The sequence below is a fragment of the Papio anubis genome, chromosome 13 (assembly GCF_008728515.1).
Source record: "Papio anubis isolate 15944 chromosome 13, Panubis1.0, whole genome shotgun sequence".
Classification (NCBI taxonomy): domain Eukaryota; kingdom Metazoa; phylum Chordata; class Mammalia; order Primates; family Cercopithecidae; genus Papio; species Papio anubis.
Genome location: NC_044988.1, coordinates 3,346,982 through 3,367,503, shown reverse-complemented (window position 1 = coordinate 3,367,503; position 20,522 = coordinate 3,346,982). Strand labels below are relative to the sequence as shown.

General features: G+C 38.7%; 1 long non-coding RNA gene across 1 annotated transcript in view; it reads left to right on the top strand.

Annotated features, from left to right (window-relative positions):
* Positions 1 to 10,963: 10,963 nt before the first annotated feature.
* LOC110741483 overlaps positions 10,964 to 20,522 on the top strand; it is a 143,465-nt gene continuing 133,906 nt past the window's right edge. Inside the window, exon 1 of the long non-coding RNA XR_002517726.2 lies at positions 10,964 to 11,189. This is a non-coding gene — a long non-coding RNA (uncharacterized LOC110741483). The remainder of the gene's footprint in view (positions 11,190 to 20,522) is intronic.

Below are 20,522 nucleotides of genomic sequence, written 5' to 3'. Positions count from 1 at the left end.
CTTTTTTGGTTGTAGGAGAGACCAGAAGCAACATCACCTTAAAAGGAATATCGTGATGTGTCCAACACCACTGGACCCCTTGAAATTTTACTGAGGTAGAAGGCCGCAGAATTTTAGTTGGATTTATTTACCACTCTGACATGTATGTCTTACCAGCAAGGCTAGAATACTTGTTACTTCTTGTTCACTGAGTCCAGTTATCATAATGCCATCAGTGTAACGGACCAGTAATATCTTGTGGAAGTAAAAGGTAATCAAGATCCCCGCCAACTAAATTTTAACATCGGCCTGGAAAGTTGACATACCTGTGAGGCAGGATAGTGAAGATGGATTGCTGGCCTTGTCTGCTGAAAGAAAATTGCTTGTAATGAGACTTATGAACAGATACAGAGAGAAAAAAAGCGTTTGTCATGTCAACAACTGCATATCAGAGGATGTGTTAATTTGTTCAGTGAAACCGCATCTGATACAGCAGCTGCAATTGGCATAGTGTAGTCTAGTTAAGCATACTGTAATCTACTGTCGTTCTCCAAAATTCATTTGTTTTCTGCACAGATCAAATAGGTGAATTGAATGGCGGATATGTGGGAATCGCTACCCATGCATATTTCAAATCCTTGATGGTAGCATTAATGTTTGCAACCCCTCCAGGAATGCAGTATTTTTTTTTTTTTGAGACTGAGTTGGTTTGTCAGCCTGCTGGAGTGCAGTGGCTGGATCTCAGCTCACTGCAGCCCGGCCCCGGTTTACTATTCTCCTGCTCAGCCTCTGAGTAGCTGGGACTACAGGCGCTCACCACCTCGCCTCGGCTAGTTTTTTGTATTTTTAGTAGAGACGGGGTTTCACTGTGTTAGCCAGGATGGTCTCGATCTCCTGACCTTGTGATCCGCCCGTCTCAGCCTCCCAAAGTGCTGGGATTACAGGCTTGAGCCACCGCGCCCGGCTAGGAATGCAGTATTAATTTTGGTTTACTACTTTCCAAGGCAGAGGCAGTTCTAGCGGCTTCCATTTAGCCTATCTCACCATAATAACCCTTGTCCTTTACACAAATTAGGGAACCAATGTGGGGATTCTTCCAGTTAATGAGTGTATCTACTCTAATTATGCATTCTGGAACCAAGAAATAACCATAGGATGGATTTTGGGACTCACTGGGACCACTGTGAGCTAAACTCCATGAATCACCTGATCTCCATAAGTCCTTACTCTGACTGCTGACCCACAGAGGGGGTTTAGGTCTCCTGGAATTAGTGTCAGCTCAGAGTCAGTATCCAGTAGTTTCTAATAGGTCTGATTATTTCCTTTTCCCCATTGCACGGTTACCCTGCTAAATGGTACCTTACTTTCGGGGAAGTTGTGAGAATGTTTAACAGTGTAATTTTTTTGCAGTGTATGGCGCTCCTTCCTCAAGAGTACTTGGTCTCCCCTCCATTCAAGGGGTTCTGGGGCTGTAAACTGGCTGTCATCTGGGAATTGATTGAGGAGTTGTGACTCTGGTCTAGGTTAAACTTACATTCACTCGACCTAGAAATTTTCTGCTTATCCAGTGATACAGTTTGGATATGTGTCCCTGACCAAATCTCAGGTTGAACTGAAATCCCAGTATTGGAGGTGGGGCCTGGTGGGAGATGACTGGATCATGGGGGTAGATTTCTCATGAATGGTTTGGCACCATCCCCTTGGTGCTGTCCTCATGATAGTGGGTGCCTTCTCATGAGATATGGCTGTTCGAAAGTGTGGCACCTAACTCTCTCTCTTTTGCTCCTGCTTTCACCATGTGACTTGGAAGCTCCTGCTTTGCCTTCCACCATGATCCTGAGGCCTCCCCAGAAGCAGATGTCAGTGCTAATGCTTCCTGTAGAACCATGAGCCAATTAAACTTCTTTCCTTATAAATTACCCGATCTCAGCTATTTCTTTATAGCAATGTAAGAACGGCCTTACATATACAGAGAAAGTAAGAATTTAGTAGTCTTCCAGAATATTTCGCCTCTAGGAACATCATGCTCAACCAGCCAACACCATAGATCTGCACAAGTGATATGATTCTGATGGCGGCCTTGAGTCTGCCTCCCTTACAGGAACCACACCCCCTCTGACTTTGTCACTGCCCCTTGGGTCCTGCCATCCTGGGATCCAATTACTCCCATTGTCTATATTTCCTAAACAGTGACTGCATTCTCCACTGTAAGGTCTTGCCTACAGAGAAGAGCAATCACAAAACTCTTCAAAAATACTGAGGCTCTCTGTACAAATTTATTTCTCACAATATCAGTGAAAAGTAATATGTCTTCTGTTCTCTCCCAGTGTGGGTGGTTAGATCTGAAATGACAAATTTAACATTCCAATATCCCTAAGCTTTTGAATCCTTTCCTCTACAGATAGTCCCCTTTAAGATGGTTCCTGTTGCAATGGTGTGAAAGTGATGCACATTTAGTAGAAACCACACTTTGAATTTTGAATCTTGATCTTTTCCCAGGCTGGATCTGCTGTATGACACTCTGTTGTGATGCTGGGTAGCCGCAGTGAGCCACAGCTCCCAGCCATCCACACACCATCACGAGGGTAAAGGACCAGTACTTAACTGTGTACTGTGAGTGTGCTGTGTTGCCAGTGATTTTTATTTTTTGTACTTTTAATTTTTTTTAATTTTTTCGTAAGTTATTGGGGTACAGGTGGTATTTGGTTACATGAGTAAGTTCTTTAGTGGTGATTTGTGAGATTTTGGTGCACCCATCACCCGAGCAGTATACACTGCACCATACTTGTAGTCTTTCATCCCTTAACCCCCGTCCCACTCTTCCCCCCAACTCCCCAAAGTCCATTGTATCATTTTCACTCTCAAGCTTCATCAGAAGAGAGAGAAATCAATGACTCTGTCACCAGAGCCTCTCCCATCAGCCAGCAATTAATTTTAGTTCAATGTTTCAAACATTCTTCAGGCCTCATGCACTTTCAGCTGTGTACATTAATGGTTAGTACCGATACAAGCATTCTGTTTTTCACTTTCAGTACAGTATTCAATAAGTTAGATCAGATATTCATTACTTTATTATAAAATAGGCTTTGTGTTAGATGATTTTGCTCAACTGTAGACTAAAGTAAGTGTTCTGAGCATGTGTAAAGTAGGATAGGCTAAACTATGATGTTTGGTAGGTTAAATGCATTTTGACTTGTAATATTTTCAAGTTATGATAGCTTTATTGGGAGGTAACCTTATAGTAAGTAGAGGAGTATCTATACATTGAAGCAAGGCGGGTGTGGCATTTCCAACTTACTCACTGTAGGCCACCTTTTCATCTAGGCTTTAGTCAACCAAGGAAAGTGTTAGAGCCCTTTCTGACTCCTAAGATGCACATTAAATATATAGTCTATGCTTACTAAACACATATCAATAATTTTAGCCTGAGATAAATTCATGTTCCTCCACCAATATCTCACACCCTTAATATCCATTCTCACATGTTTCCTAGGTTTTTGTCTGTATAATTTTAAAAACTCAAATAATCATTGTAGAGCGCAGCACACCTCCTCACAAGCCACACTTGATACCTCATCTTTAGGGACCTTCTGAGATGAATCTCGTTATAGGTCTAGAAGCAAAGAAAGGTGGTGGGCGTGGTTCCTGAGATTATTCAGCATTGTCTTGATGGCAGCTTCCTCAGGGGAGGCCACTAGAATTTCATCAGTCACTAAGAGGTTACTCTCTTCAAATGGGGGTAGAGAGGCTCTCCCACTGGGACTGGGGAGACATCTTCCAGCAGAAAAGAACTTAGTGGTTAATGTTTCCAGCTTCATCAGGGTCTTTCCACACATCACATCCCCACTCCAATATTCAGATTCCATTCCTTCCCAATCAATGCCCTCACTTTCACAGTAAATACTCTACAAGGTTGGGAGTTCAAACTTACACTGTAATTCAGCCAGTCACAGGATGAGTTTCTGGGCTTCATTTTCAGCAATCTTAGACCTGAAACTACAGGAGATAAATGTCTCCTTCAGGGCACACATGGAAGCTTTCCAATCATTTAGGTAGCATTTGAGCTGGGAATTTTAACCCTTAAGCACATCTTTCTCTTTCTACACTTTGTCCAGCACCATTAGGAACAATCAGTCCTAAACTGTTATATTCAATAGCTTGTCAGAAATGTTTGAAAGTACCATATCCACAGTCATCCATATCCATGCTTTTTATAAGTAGTTGCTTATAAAGTAGTTGATTTCTATTGCCAAATCACGCCAGGTACTGTGAGTGCTTTCTTTACCACTGGAAACAGAACCACTAGATTACACAGCCAATTCTGGAAACTTCAGAACAAATTCAGGAAATTTATTCTTAAATTTTTGTTCTCTAGAACCACTGTTAGTACTAAATCACGCTAATCTCAGTACCAATCTGTATTAGTCTCGTACCTTCAAACAGAAAAAATCCCAGAATCAACTAGATGCTTAGATGGATATGTAGACACATAGGTAAATTTATTGTAAGAAATTGGTTTATGTGATTACAGAGACTGAGGAGTCCAAAATTTGCAGTTGGCAAGCTAGAGACCCAGGGAAGTTGGTCATGTAGGGTCAGCCCAAATCCAAAGGCCTGAGTACCAGGAGAGCTGATGGTGTAAGTGCCAGTCCCAGTCTGAGTCCAAAGGCAGAAGGACACTGATATCCTGTTCAAAGACTATCATAGAGAAAAAAATATTTATTACTCAAACTTTCATTCCATTCAGGCCTTCAAGGGATGATGTGAGGTCCACCTACGAGGCGGAGAGCAATCTGCTTCACTCAGTCATACCTGGGAGGCTTCACGACTTCTGAGGAGGGTGTTAAACTTCCTTCAGACATGGAATTAAATTTTGATTCGATTTTATCCAACTGTCTTGGGAAAAGGGGAATGCTTCACCCAATGGGTGGTTTAAATTATTTTGTGATAATCATTATAAAAATGTGTCTATCTGTGGACAAAAAGAAACAAAGAATGAGCCAAATACATAATTGGAAATTCACAAAAATGTTAGCTTTATATAGACATAATCTGATAAGCTTAGAAATTTTTTAAAAATGCCTTTCAAATAAGCTCAGTGTTTACAATAGTCTTGTTGTTTCTTTTACTTATCAAAGGCTCTGTCTTCTGAGGATATTCAAACCTTGAGTTTCATGGGCCCTGCCTGTGAGAAAATGTGCATTTTCCACATAAAATCCATTGCCTTGTCAGATAATTTACAACTCGCCATGTTTAAGCAGACTCTCTATTTAAATCTAGAAGATTTATCACACAGCAAGTTCAACCTCAGGAATTCCATATAAGTCCACAAGAACATGTGTCTAAAAACTGTTGAGAAAGTAAATTCAATGATGAAAACTGTAATTTATATCAAGGATGAGAAATACACTCTTTGTAGGGTCTATTGTCAATGACTAATATATGAAGAATTAAAGCTCTTGATCATCTAAATAGTGCTACGCATGGATCTGTTTCCATTGGCATGTGGACAAGAACATGTGTCAGTAAAAAAAGAGTTTTGAAATAAATCTCTTGTATTATGATTGTTTAATTTTCTCTAATAAAATGTAAACATGTATTCTTGGAAAATAATTTTGAATAGAGGTATTGAGGAAAGAAAGACCCTCTCATATTGTTTTATATTGTTTTATACTCAGTACCTGTTTAAAGAAAAAAACAAGGAAGTAAAACCAAAGACAGGCAGCCTGGCACCAGTCCCAAAACCAGGCCTGGGCCTGCCTGGCCTAAACCCAGTAGTTAAAAATCAACTTCTAACTTAGAAACCGATGTTATTCATAGATTCCTGACATTGTATAGAAGAGCACTGTGAAACTCCCGGCCCTGTTCTGTTTCTCTCTGACCACGGGTGCATGCAGCCCCTGTCACGTACCCCCTGCTTGCTCAAATCAATCACGACGCTTTCATGTGAAATCTTTAGTGTTGTGAGCCCTTAAAAAGGACAGAAATTGTGCACTCAGGGAGCTCGGCTTTTAAGGCAGTAGCTTGCTGATGCTCCCAGCCGAATAAAGCCCTTCCTTCTACAACTCAGTGTCTGAGAGGTTTTGTCTGTGGCTCATCCTGCTACAGTGTATTCAGGTATACCTTTATTGTTAATTTTATAAGCATTAGTTTCACTAATTAAATATAATGTGGCTTTTGTGGAATGAAAAAACACTAGCCTGAAGCTGAACTGGTCACTTTTCAATTTTGTTGTTGGTGAGTGTGGACAGACATGATGTAATTCTTTGGAGAATTGAGATAACTTGGGAGATTTAAAGGGCACATGTGATTGTATTTCCATTAGTGAAATTGTCACACGTTAAAGAGAGAGTAGGCATATTAGAGCTAAAATGTATTCAAAGGACCTTTATCAAATAAATGTCAGTTGTGGAAATAAATGTTCAGTTGGAATATATGAAAGATAAATGGAAAATAAATGGAGACCATTCATTCATGGACAGGTAGAGAAACATTCAGGGAAAGCTAAAAAGATTAAAATAGGGTCATGAAAGGTGATTTATTTGTTTTGAGATAAGTGACATTTAGATAATAACTTGAAACATTGATAGGAAACTTCCAGTAGGATGGGAACAATTGAAAGGACAAGAGAGTGGGGAAATAATCGACAGGAGGTACCAGGAGGTGGATGGAGATCACAAGTAGAAGATTTTACTTTCCCGGAGGGATTCCTCATCTGGATTGAAAGGGAAGGCAACAAAGAGTGACTGGGACATAGGGTGATTTTAAAGGTAGGATACATCAAAGTCTGGGGGTAGTTGATGCAGAATACTTTGAACTAATGTGAATATGTCTTTATGGAATGTGCCCATCCTGCACCAATATAAGTGTGCTGCTAAACCAGAGATAGCCCTCTGGAAGGGACTTCCTTGCTAGTGTTACAGGAAAGGGGTCCCTATAGAGACCCCAAGAGAGGGTTCTTGGATCTCGTGAAAGAAAGAATTCAGGGCGAGTCCACAGTGCAAAGCAAAAGCAAGTTTATTAAGAAAGTAAAGTGGTGAAACAGCAGCTACTCCATAGACAGAGTTGGGAGTTCCCAAAACTAGGAAGAGGAACACGTCCATCCTAGGTACAGTACTTGTTTATATATAGGATAAATAAAGATCATGGGAAGATGTGCTATGCTATCAGGGTTTGTGATAAAGGATTAATTTTCTTATGTTTTGCAAGAATCGATATTATTATCTTTAAAGCAAAATTAGGAGTGCTTCTGTTCTCAAGACATCAGGATATCAGGACACTCCCAAGTCTGGGCCTCTTTAGTAAACATTCTCAATCTGTTCCCTTAACAGTAAACATCTAGAGGCTAGGAATGCCTAACTTTCTGGGAATGTAAATGCAGCCCAACAAGTCCCAGCCTTATTTTCTTAGCCCTCACTCAAGATGTAGTCATTCTGGCTGGAAAGCCTTTGACACTAGGAAAAGCACAAATTTTATAGGTGGAACAATTTGGAAAGAGGTGTCAGGTAGTCTTTCTTTAGACACAACGTGACTTTGGCATACAACTGCAAATAATGCTTTGCAACCAGCTCAATAGTGGTATCTTGAGGGGAACTAGAGAATTTGAAAATAAATGTACTCTTTACCTAACTCCTAATTTTTAAATTTATTTTTATCTCTTACAAATATGATTATATTTGTTTAGGAATAAAAATTTGTTTCTTAGGGAGTTCATCTATTTTTGTTGCAGTTCCCATTGGAAAACACATTTTTTGTTGTTGTTAGAATAGTATAATCCCAATAACTGACCTGTATACATGAAGGCTAAGAATAGAAACAAGTAATGGTAGCTCAGAGGCTCAGGCTGGAACATAATGGCTCTGCCTCCTAAGAAGAGGGAAGGTCTAATATTACATTAGACCACATGTGGCATCTTTATATTTACTAAGGGATAGTTAGTGCTTGCATTTCTCCAAACAGTCTTACATTATCACTATCTGCATTCAACTAGTTCAAAATTCAAGGTTAATGGATTTTTTTTTTCCCACAGTAGTCATGCTAATGTAAATAGCACATTTGCAGTGAAAATGTTCCAGTTTTATTCTTACAATGTTTTAGGGCAGTGCTTCTCAAATTTTAATGTCCAAGATCTTACGATCTTGTTAAATGCAGATTCTAAGTCAATGTAGGTGTAAGTAGGGAAGTCTGCATTTCAAACAAGCTCCTTAGTGAGGTTGGTGCCTTGCATAGTAAAGTTGTCGTTTGCAGTTAGATACCTACTTACCAACAGAAAGAGACCAGTTAAGAATGAACACATGCTCACCAAATGTTCATCTCAATAAATTTCTTTATACCGACTTATTAAAATCAACGTACGATGTACATGACACATATAACATCCCAGTCTTTAGAAAAATAAATTGATTTTTTTTTGTCTGCCATATATGTCAAATAAATGGAAAACTGAAGATAATAAAGTTTTTGGTTAAACTTTGGTTTTAGCATTAAAATTAGTTCGAAGGGTATTTTTCTGAGAAATGTATCTCTCTTTCTCCTTATATATTAAAGCATATATATAATATTTGACATTTAACTTTAATTTGAAGTAACATTTGCAAGAACCATGCTGTAAAGTAGTTTCCAGGGACCAAATTGTTAAAATAGATGTTTGTAATCAACACTTAACAGATGTGAACATTTTGCGTCATGACATTAAAGAGGGAATTCTTATTTGAACTCTGCGTTAGCTGAAAGTTCAGTGCATTCTGTAGCTTTTATATGAATTCCTTCCACTACATTAGGTTCTAGATTTTAGTATTTGTAGAGTTGTCTGCATGCTGTAGGGAAAATGCCTTTTACTCTTAGAAGTCATGTGAATTAAGAGGTCATAAGGCGATTTCGTGCATTTAAGCCAGATTTCATCCTGTAAAATCCAAGAGCAGATTTTTTTTTTTTTTTTTAGCCAAAATTAGTTACTTTCAGAAATGAAGAATAGAAATTCCTTTAACAAAGTAAAGAAAATTCTGTCTGGTACTCTGGTTGACATAAAGATAATAAGATATTGAATTTTTTAATGATTCTTTGAGGCTAGGATGTGTCCAAGGAAACCTGTCCCTTGGCAGGAAAATAGCAGACATTTTCTTGAAACTATTGACTCATGCAACAACTTGGATAAATCTCAATGGCATTATGGTGAGTGAACAAAATCATTCAAAAAGTTCATATTGTATTGATTCCATTATATGACATTTTCAAAAGATAAAACTATAGGGATAGAAAATAGATCTGGGATTGCTGGAGCTTGGTGGCATAAGGGAGGCTTTGATAAAGAGGCAGCATGTGGGAATTTTTTAGGGTGATAGAAATGTATCTTATTGTGGTGATAGTTACATACATGTCTTAGAATTTATATAAATATGCACCAGAAGAAGGTCAATTTTACTGTATGATAATTATAAAAATAAAAGAAAATAGAAAAAAGTGTGAGAAAAAATATTAATTTACCTCAGACACTAAATGAGCTTTTCCCATTGTATGGAGCTGAGGATTTATGAAAATTGCTTTCTTTGATATGCAGCCAGGCATGAAGCTGACTTCTGCCTCCATTCCCTGGAAGAATATATCGGGGAAATGGTGGTAATAGAAGATGTGACTCTGTTTCCTGGATTTAGATGCCATTACTGCTAGAGCACAGAGGGCTTCATGTAGTTGCAGACAGAAACTATAATGGAAATATTACTTAACAATGTATCACTTTTTATTTCTTTTCTTGTTTTGTTTTCTTGAGATGGAGTCTCCCTCTGTCACGCAGGGCGGTGTGCAGTGCCACAGTCGAGGCTCACTGCAACCTCTGCCTCCCGGGTTCAAGTGATTCTCCTGCCTCAGCCTCTTGAGTAGCTGGGATTACAGGCACGTGTCACCACGCCCGGCTAACTTTTGTATTTTTAGTAGAGACGGAGTTTCACCATGTTGGTCAGGATGGTCTCGAACTCCTGACCTCATGATTGGCCCACCTCGGCCTCTAAAGTGCTGGGATTACAGGCGTGAGCCATTGCGCCCGGCCACTTTATATTTGTTTGAATATAATATCCCAAGTAAGAATTTGGGATTGTGGATCGGCCGTGGTGGCTCACGCCTGTAGTCCCAGCTACTTGGGAGGCTGAGGCAGGAGAATCACTTGAACCTGGGAGATGGAGGTTGCTGTGAGCCACGATCGCGCCACTGCACTCCTCCAGCCTGGGCCACAGAGTGAGACTCAGTCTCAAAACAAAACAAAACAGAATTTGAGATTGTGTTTAAATAAAGTAAGTACATTTGATAATCAACTGCATGGCAGTCAAATCTTAAATTCTAAAACCACTACATCTCTGAGTCAAAAAGTTGTATTTGTGGTAGTATTCTAAAAGAAAAATTCTCACCACCAGCACTTCAGGGCATTCTAAAAAGTGTTGCTGATTCTTTTCATTAGGGTGGTAATTGCTAATTAAAGCCTAATATATAGTGTGGGCTGTAAGGACTTTTTTTCCTCCATGTTGGAAAAAAACACGGTGTAAGGACAAAGCTGGTGTATATTAAATTAGCCCTGATGCAGATTGGCTTTCCATATTCCGTATGAGGAATCTGAGGTTTTTATTTCATTTTATTTTATTTTTTTCTGAGACGGAGTCTCGCCCTGTCGCCCAGGCTGGAGTGCAGTGGCTCGATCTCAGCTCACTGCAAGCTCCGCCTCCCGGGTTCCCGCCATTCTCCTGCCTCAGCCTCCGGAGTAGCTGGGACTACAGGCGCCGCCACCGCGCCCGGCTAGTTTTTTGTATTTTTTTTTTTTGGGACGGAGTCTCGAGAGCAGTGGCGCGATCTCAGCTCACTGCAAGCTCCGCCTCCCGGGTTCCCGCCATTCTCCTGCCTCCGCCTCACGAGTAGCTGGAACTACAGGCGCCCGCCATTGCGCCCGGCTAACGTTTTTTTTTTTTGGTATTTTTAGTAGAGACGGGGTTTCACCGTGTTAGCCAGGATGGTCTCTATCTCCTGACTTCGTGATCTGCCCGCCTCGGCCTCCCAAAAGGATTACAGGTGTGAGCCACCGCGCCCGGCCAGGAATCTGAGTTTAGAGCGTTGAAGGAATTTGCCCAAAGTCCAGGCACTGGTCAAGAGAAGCCATGCTGAGAACCCAGCCTCATGGTTCCAAGCGTGTCTTGACACAGTCAGGTATTCGCTGCTCTCTGCTAAAGGAGGTAAGTAGTTACCATCATTTAGTCATCCACTCATTCAACTAGTATGTATTGAATAGCACCTAGGTGACAGGTGCTGCTCTTGGCAGAAGGCATTGTTCTATTGTTCTATTAATAGATGCTGGAGTTGTTTCTCTCATTAGAAATATATCAAACCTTGTACAAAAACAAATATCTTGGCATGGTGGCTCACAGCTGTAATCCCAACACTTTGGGAAGCTGAGACGGGCAGATTGCTTGAGGTAGGGAGTTTGAGACCAGCCTAGCCAATACAGTGAAACCCTGTCTCTAGTAAAAGTACGAACATAGTAGCCGGGCGTGGTGGCACATGCCTGTAGTCCCAGCTACTAGGGATGCTGAGGTAGGAGAATTGCTTGAACCCGGGAGGCAGAAGTTGCAATGAGCCAAGATGGTGCCACTGCACTCCAGCCTGAGAGATAGAGACCCCATATAAAAAGAAAAAAGAAAAAAATCTTTCTTTGGAGTTTATCAAATGTATTACTGCTTTGATTATTATTAGTGAAATTTGATGAGTTATAGCAAATGATCAGTGATAGGAGATAATATCTACAAGATTTAATGATTGACTATAGGGAAGGAGAAGAGAAAGGAATAGATTTCTAAGTCAAATTGAATTGATAATGATGAGAATCATACGGGGAGGAGTCAATATGTAGGAGAAAAACATTTGGTTTAGGACATGTTAAATGTGAGGAGCCTGTGATAAAGGATAAGATAATATGGAAATCCTCCAAAAGGAGTGCACCAGATTATGAGATCTTTTTCCCAAACTAATAAAGGGAAAAAATATTAACTCCATTGTTAATTCTCTGTTGATCCTGATGAAATGTCGGTACTGCTGATGAGATGTAAAAATAAAAAGAAGCAAGACTAAAGTTCTCCAAGATTCCTCTAGGATATGTTTGGTGTCTGCATTTGGATTTACTGTTGTTTTATCTATGTTATTCAAGATGCTTTCTGTTTGGAACCCCAAGACAAATGGTTGAGTGGGCTTGCTCTGGCTCTCTATTTCGACAGAGCAACCACCCAAAATTTAATGGCTTAAAAGATGACAGCATTTATTTTGTTCATGAATATGCAATAACTCCGCATGGTTTGAGGATGGCTCAAAGACCAGGGGCAAGGATCATCTGCAGGCTTATCCACTCACACGTCTAGTGGTTAATGCTAGCTGTTGGATTTCCATGTGGCTCTTCAGCTTCCTCTCAGCATAGTAGATGGAGCCAATGGTGAGTGTCCCAGGAGAGCAGAAGGGAGGCAGGCAGAGGTGTTTGGCCTTTCCTAACTGAGCTGAGGAAGTCAGATGGTGTCATTTCTACCATATTACAGTCATTAGAAGTGAGCCACTAAATCTGGTCCATATTCAAAGAGAGGGAAATTAGACTCTTTTTAAATAAGTGTCAAAGAATTTAAGGGTGTATTTTCAAACTGCTGGAGGGATCTCAGAAGGCTCTGCCACCTACAATCAACTATTTCTTTGCATTTTAATAGAATTTTTAAGAGAAATCATAGCTGAAGCTGAGGTTATATTTTGGAGTCATCACAGTGAAAGAAATAAAGTATATGTAATTTGATATTTCAGAGCATTTTTCCCTTTGTCTAAGACATTTTAAATTTGAAATATGGTTTTGGCAGTTTTGTAAGAGATATTATGTAAATTGAGAGGAGAAGATGAGTTTTGGGGTCAATCTTAAAAATTCATTTTGGAGAAGCACAGCATTTGCACAGCATCCCTCTGATTTCATGCTATTTATATAAAAGAGCTGTGCTTTCCCAGGAGTGGAAACTACATTATTGGAAAACTATAGGCTCTTTAGGGTAAATGACAGCACAAAGATAGTAAATGTCTTTTCATTTGAAAAAACCTTTGTGGAAATGCTATTATTCTCAGTATATTATAAAAGAGATGAATCAGAACAGCGTTAGAAACTATTTAATGGATTATCTATCTGTGACACATTATAAAGCTAAATGTTGAATTAGCACTTGGCTAAAGGAGGCTTCATGGCCAGAAAGGGTTCAACTTTGGAATCCACAACCCTGGTTTTGAATCTTGGTTTGACTTTTCTTTGCCAAGAGATCTTGAAGTTTTGTTATGAGGATGAGCGCGCAATTCCTGGTATCTGCTCCCTGGCTGACACTCAGAAACTGAGACTTGTCTTTAAGATTGTGATGGTGGGATGATGATGATAAATTGTTTGACTATCTTAGGAATAGTAGAAATTATTAAAATATTGAATTATACCCACAAGACTATGTGGCCAGGCAAGAAGAATGAGATAGGCCCTTCCTTCAAAGTATATGATTTTTTTATTATTGAAGAAATTATTCATAAACACTTGAAAACAAAGCATATTCAAAGTTTTAAACTGTACCTAAAAGATAGTGCCATAGGAGTTGTGAGATTTTGCTAAAAACTTTGACCTTAAAATGGGCAACTCATGAAATATGAATTATTTTAAGGGTCTAATTTATTGCATTTTTTGATTCATATGAATTTCCCTTGACAATGTTAATTCAGTTATCAGGGCAAATGAAAAAATAAGCTTTGTAAATTAAAATACAGAAATATTTACATATTGTGGCTTGTCTCTGGAACTTTTATAATGGGATATTATATTTTAACATAATGTTGACATAAAATATTATGACCAAGATATCAGCAATATAGTTACAAGTTGTTCTTTCAAAACACAGGGTCGTAACTCACAGGTACCTAATTTCAAAATACTTAGCATAATTTACAATTTATAAATCTATAATCTCTTTAAGGCTAATTGTTCGAATGCATAATTAATACGTTAGTGCCATGACTAACTTTTAAGAGTGCTGCATTTTCCACACCAGTTTATTGATAACCTAAAATATTGCAGTCATTCTTTTAAAAAGTTGTTAAAGATGTCTCTGTCAAATATAATGGCAAATGCTGGCTGTTTTATGAATGGAAATTACAATAGTAAATAGTAAAACTGAAAATATTTTCCAAGAATAAATGTGCTTCATGTGGGTTTGATCAGCACATCTGGTTGAAGATTTGAGGTGAGATACATTGTCCCCATTAAGTTTAAGGGTTTCAGCAGAAAATCAGCTGATCTACTCTTTGAAATGCAGAGCATTTGTGAAAATGCCAAGTGCATCTCTATTAGAATCTCATCCATGAGCAAATGAGTAAGTCAGATACAATGGTTAATTCTGTGGTTTGCCGAATCTGTGTACTTTCCTATTACTCTGTAGGTTGTAAAATAATGATGCAGGGTTCACCCCTAATGATCAATTGTTTTCCTTACTAAAATGTAAGCATTTAAAAGATCTGCCTAATCTTTTCTATGTATATGTTAGGCAGATCTATACTTCCAACTCTTAAAGCATTCTTCTAAAGCAGTTTATTAGAGCACATACTAATGGCTTATCGATTAAGCAAACACGATTAGTATTGAACACTTGCTCTGCTCCAGGGTGCCAGTGCTAGGTTCACGTGCATCAGGGAGACAGAGTCATCGTCCTCATGAAGCTTACAGGAGGGCAGTTTGATTGAGCTGACACCTCTGATTCCCTTTTAAGCCTGTAAGGGAGCAGCTGCTCTGTAAAGCAGCTGTTTCAGGCACAATCACCTTTAGAGACAAGGTGATTCTGCTGAGTGGGTGAAGCAGGCCAGGCATGAGGCAGCAAGCAGTGGTTTAGACTGGTTCACTGGGGGAATCCCTGCCTTATTAAAAGGATTTACTTCCAAAAATGTGAAAGGAAGACATGTCCTTTTCCCCAAATCATTTAGAAAGCTTGCTTTGTCACCTCTGCTTCTAAGGAGTCCGGGTTGGTCTCCAAAAGGAAGCTTTCCCTAAAGAACAGTGAAGTACAAAGTAAGATGGGACAAGACTCAGGGCTCCCACTCCTGAGCTGCTCAGCCACTTGCTCACCTCAGGTAAACACTGAGCCAGGTGGTCTTTCAGTCATTCCAGGTCTGATGTTCTACAGTTTTGTCAGGTTATCTCGAGAAATGTTGATGCTGAAGAGTCCCAAAAGTAGGAGACGCATTTCAAACTGAGGCCTAAGATGTTTTCAAGTTGCAGCAGAGTTGCCTTGAAGAAGTTAACTCAGGCTTTGCCCTTTGCCCTCATCTGCAGCCAGCACATCCATACCTCGTCTCCAATACAGCACCCCTGTTCGACATGTTGTATATATTAAGCTTTTACTCAAGATGTCATTTAATGAAAAGGATTTTGCTGCTTAAAAAGCAGTGGAGAATAATAGCTAGCCTCTTGAATACACAGTCCTGTAAGATTTGAGCACATGATTTTTTAGAAAAAGAATATAAAATGAGAGAATATTATAACCTCACTTTATCTGTTGGGATATTGGCATCACTGTCAGATTTCACAAAGCCACATGTGCGTCTGGTGAAATCCGAGATCCACCCTTTCTAACTGTATGCTCTTAGGTAGCTAATTAATCTTTCTAGGACCTCAGTTTTCCATTCATTAAATGGGAAACTTACCACATAGGGCTTTTGAGAGGGTTACATGAGTCAATATAAGCAGAGAACTTAGTACTTTACCTGTCACGTAATAAGCACTCCTTGTTATCCTTGGATTTTGTGGTACTTTGGAGGAGAATGGCACTCGGATCTCTGTTGGTATAATTTTTGCTGAAGTAAAATTTGGTTGAAATAGCATTCAGATTTAGGCTTAAGGAGACGATATTTCTTAGAAGGGAAGGCTAGCTTAATGGGAGAGAAGAGTCATCAGTGAGGCCCTGGGGCAGGGGACTGACTCCACTGGGCATTACTTGTGAAAAAGGGATAAAATGTAGAGACAGTTTTTTTTTCTGGTATATTATTTTATTCCAATGTGTCTAGAGGCATCTATTGTTAAAGTCCATGTTCTACTTTTATTTTGTAAAATAATATTTCTGAGTCCTGAACAAAAGACTTTCAAGATAGATTTTACTGACAGAGAAATGGAGTGCCACATTCCATAACTTTGCATATACAGTTTCACATGCAAAACTCTTTGCATCTCAAGGGCTAAGCCAGGCTGACTTAAAGCAAGTAGCTTTCCTGTAAACTGTAAAGTAGAAGAGACAGGAGACAGCTCTGAAGGTGAGAAAAATGCCTCCTGCAGAAGAAGAGCAGACGTAGGGGAGCATAAATAGTATACCCTGCCTGGACCCTGAGGAGGACCCAGACCCTCATGCTGCATATTGAGAGGGACACGGCTGTGGATGCTCATTGCTTGGGATTCTCAGTGATGCCTTAATCCACAATTTCCTAAAAAAAAAAAAAAAAGTCTTTAAAATATGTGCATCTAGGAATCAAAGTGTCATTCAATGACTTATTGGTCCTCAAATGACAGCTTGGGGTGATATCTTATTTTCTATATCACAGAGTAACTCCTACATTGTATTCATTCCAGGAGAATTAACTATGTCAATTCTTATGTTCATCTCTTCCTTAGCTGATTATTCGTTAGGGAAAAATCGTTTGCTTGTTTATTAACTTGTTGCCTTCCTACTCTTCTGATTATTATTTTGTAATCAAAACATGATTTTAAAGTTCATAGACACTAAAATATTCTAGACTTTTAGCACTGGTTTCTAATATTTTGGGAGGAGAAGCTTCATTTTTTTATTGAAAATGAAGGTGTAAAGATACTAAATTCCTTGAGTGGAACGTCTGGGCTTCATAGAAACTTTGGAACTATACGATACTTAGAGAGAATGTAGGCAGGGTTCCTCATTGTATAGATAATGAAACTGAGGCCCAGAGAAGCTGAGTGACTTGTAGAAGGTCCCCTAGTGAGTAGCAGATCCTGGATGCATGCAGCATTGCTAACTCTGAGAGCTAAGTCCTCGTCATACCCCACCTTCACTACACCACATAATTCAGGGGAAGGGGCACATCTCTAGAATACGGCTGGAAAATACACTAGGGAAAACTTTAGATCCACTAGCAGAGTCTAGTGCTCCACTTGGAGAAAGTGACCAGAAAGAATAAAGCACAATCAGTTGTTGAAGAAAAGCTGATTTCTCAGCCAGATTATATACATTAACATCCATGTTAGTTACCTTTGCTGAAAAATTCTCTCCTCAACTCAGCTCTCTGAAGAAACCTCCAGGAATTAGCAAGGGTTTGAGTAGAGATGGCATATGTTTGGGCCCTCATGAAAATGGTAAAATTGTGGCCTGGTTACAGCTTGTGTGCTGAAGGAAGAGCATGATGCAGTTCATTGGTATGAAAAATGAATGCAACTAAAACCTAAACATTAAGACTTGGCCTTTATTACCAAAGTGAAAGTGCATCCAATTGAGACTCCCTGGGTTTTAATTGTTCTTCAGGAAAATTAGATGTTGTCAAAGTAGAAGGTTAATGTCTGTTCACAGTCTGGAGTTTTTGGAATAACTTTCTTCACAGCGTGTGTGTTTTAAACATAAAAAGGGCTTTTTGGTTTGTATATAGTTAGTGGGATTACAACTGCCTCACTAGATGCTTCCAACAAATATTTAAGAAATCCATAAGGTCTACTATTTATAACAGAATAAACATTTAAATTTAAGATATTTTGACCATTTTGGTAAAGCATTTAAAAATAAACTATCATGAACTGACAAAACCAACATCATTTGAAAAAATTTAACATGGCTAAAACTTTGAGACTTATACCGTAGACCAAATTTGTAAGTTTAGCCTTGATACTTTACTGCTTGTAAATAAAAATGTTCTTGCTACAAAGTGATGTGCTCAGATACACCCAAAATTTATTAAAGGCCTGTCAACAACCAAATTCTGTGGTAGAAAGTTTTTCATACATCATTTTACATAACCTTTGAGGAATTCCCATTTTATATTCTCATTTTCTGAATACTTGGTTAGTTATTGAATTCAACAAATGAGTGTGAGCAGGGGCCTGGAGTTAATAAACAAAATGCCTTTAAATCAGAAACACAAAATTGCTAGTAATTTCAGTTAATTGCACTTTACTCCATGTAGCCACAATTGTGGATACCTAGAAAAAATATCTAGGCTAAAAGCCTGCCATCTGGAAAAGTCAAAAGAATGATGAGCTGGTATTAAATCACAGTACCCCCGGCATATGGAGTATCTCTCCCATGTTAAGAGCAGACCTTAGTATGAGACCGACTCTGGGCTTTACATATGAATTTTGAATTGCCATTATCTCTACTTGAACTATGTGAGACAATAAAAGTGCTCCCTTATACACTTTAGATAATGGGCCCTTTGGGGAATCTGATGTTCATTCTGCCTTTCCCAGAAAAATACAACTATAGTAAAATGTTGTAATCAGTTTCAGTTTATTTATTGCTGATCTTTTATTTTTGTTTTAATTTAACATGGCAATCCACTTTCTATAGTCAACAGTGCAATTTAAAGAACTCTAACAACTCACAATCTAGAAGAATGTCTTTGGAAATTTTAGGATTCAAATCTAAAATAAATCTTGAGATTTTTTTTTCCCTAGATTGTACTGATGTTACAAGTGCCTTATGTAATACCCAGTTCTTCCCCATGGAGATTTCTTAGTGAAAGAGCCACATCACATATTCACAAGAGCATCAAGAAGAGGGCCAAGTACCTAGGAAGAAAGACTGGCTAGCATTCTCTCTCCCCATAGAATATAAATGAATTTAGCACAGGGATTTGGTTTAATTCACTACTGCCAGCACCTAGAACAATGCTTGACATTTTTAATATGACAATGCACAATTCAAGAGGAAATAATAACATTGTATTAGGCTGTTCTCACACTGCTATAAAGACATGCCTAAGACTTGGTAATATGTGAAGAAAAGAGGGTTAATTAACTCACAGTTCCACAGGCTGTACAGGAGGCATTGCTGGGGAGGCCTCACGAAACTTGCAATCATGGCAAAAGGCAAAGGGGAAACAGGCACATCTTCACGTGACTGGTAGGAAAGAGAGAGCAGGGAGGTGCTATACCCTTTTACAACAATCAGGTCTCTTGAGAACTCACTATAAAGAGAATAGCAATAGCAACAGGGAAGTCTGCTCCCATGATTCAATCTCTGTGGATTACAATTTGATATGAGACTTGGGTGGAGACACAGAGCCAGACCATATCAAACATTAGTACATGAAAGTAGTTATTATGATAAAACGTATTTTAACTAACATACAATTAGTTATATGATTTGTTATAATGTTTTCAGTGTTAAAATTTTTGAAAACACTGCAGAAAAACAAGTGGAAATGAACAAAATTACATTGACAGTAGTAAGTTGTTAATGTGTAATTCTTTGAATGTTTCAGTGGGAGCTAGATGTAGGTTTGATATACTTTTTAGTTCAGTGGGAATACTACACTTCTCCACTTTGCCTAATACATGCTGCAGCAATAAATTAATTTTCCTTCTGAGATTTCTAGTAATTTGAGGAGTGTTTATTTGCAAAGAATTGAAAAAAGTGATATAAATTGATGTATCAAGCAAACTGTGGTTTTGTATTTTCAACTAATAGCTAAAGTGTACTTACACAAAATATCAGATTCCTCAAAGAAGAGATATTTAAGGCAAGCAAAGAAACATATAGGTCAGTTTCCTTCAAATAATTTTATTTCTTACTCTTAAAAAACTTTTATTTTAGATTCAGGGGGTACATGTGCAGGTTTGTTACACAGGTGTATAGCATAGGGCTAAGGTCTAGGCTTCTACTGATTCTCTTACCCAATGCTAAACAAAGTACCCAACTGGTAGTTTTTAAACCCTGCTGCCTTTTCTTCTGCCCCATTTTTGAAGTCCCTGGTGTCTACTGTTTCTATCTTTATTTTCCAGTATTTAGCTCCCACTTATAGTGAGAATATGCAGTTTTTGTTTTTCTGTTTCTGCCTTAATTTGCTTAGGAGAGTGGTCTCCAGCTGCATTCATGTTGCTGCAAAGGACATGAAATTTTTTTCTTTTTATGGCTGTGCAGTATTCCGTGTGTATTTGTACCACATTTTCCTTATTCAGTCCATTGTTGATGGGCACCTAGGTTGATTCCATGTCTTTGCCATTGTGAATAGTACTTTAATAAACATATGAGTGCAGGTGTCTTTTTGGAAGAAACATTTATTTTTCTTTGGGTAGCTACCTAGTAATGGAATTGCTGGGTCAAATAGTAGTTTTATTTTTAGTTCTCTGAGAAATCATCCAACTGCTTTCCACAGGAGCCGAATTAATTTACATTCTCTCCAACAGTTTATAAGTGTCCCTTTTCTCCACAACCGTGCCAACATCTGTTGTTTTTTGACTTTTAGTAATAGCCATTCTGACTGGTGTGAGATAATATTTCATTGCATCTTTTTGA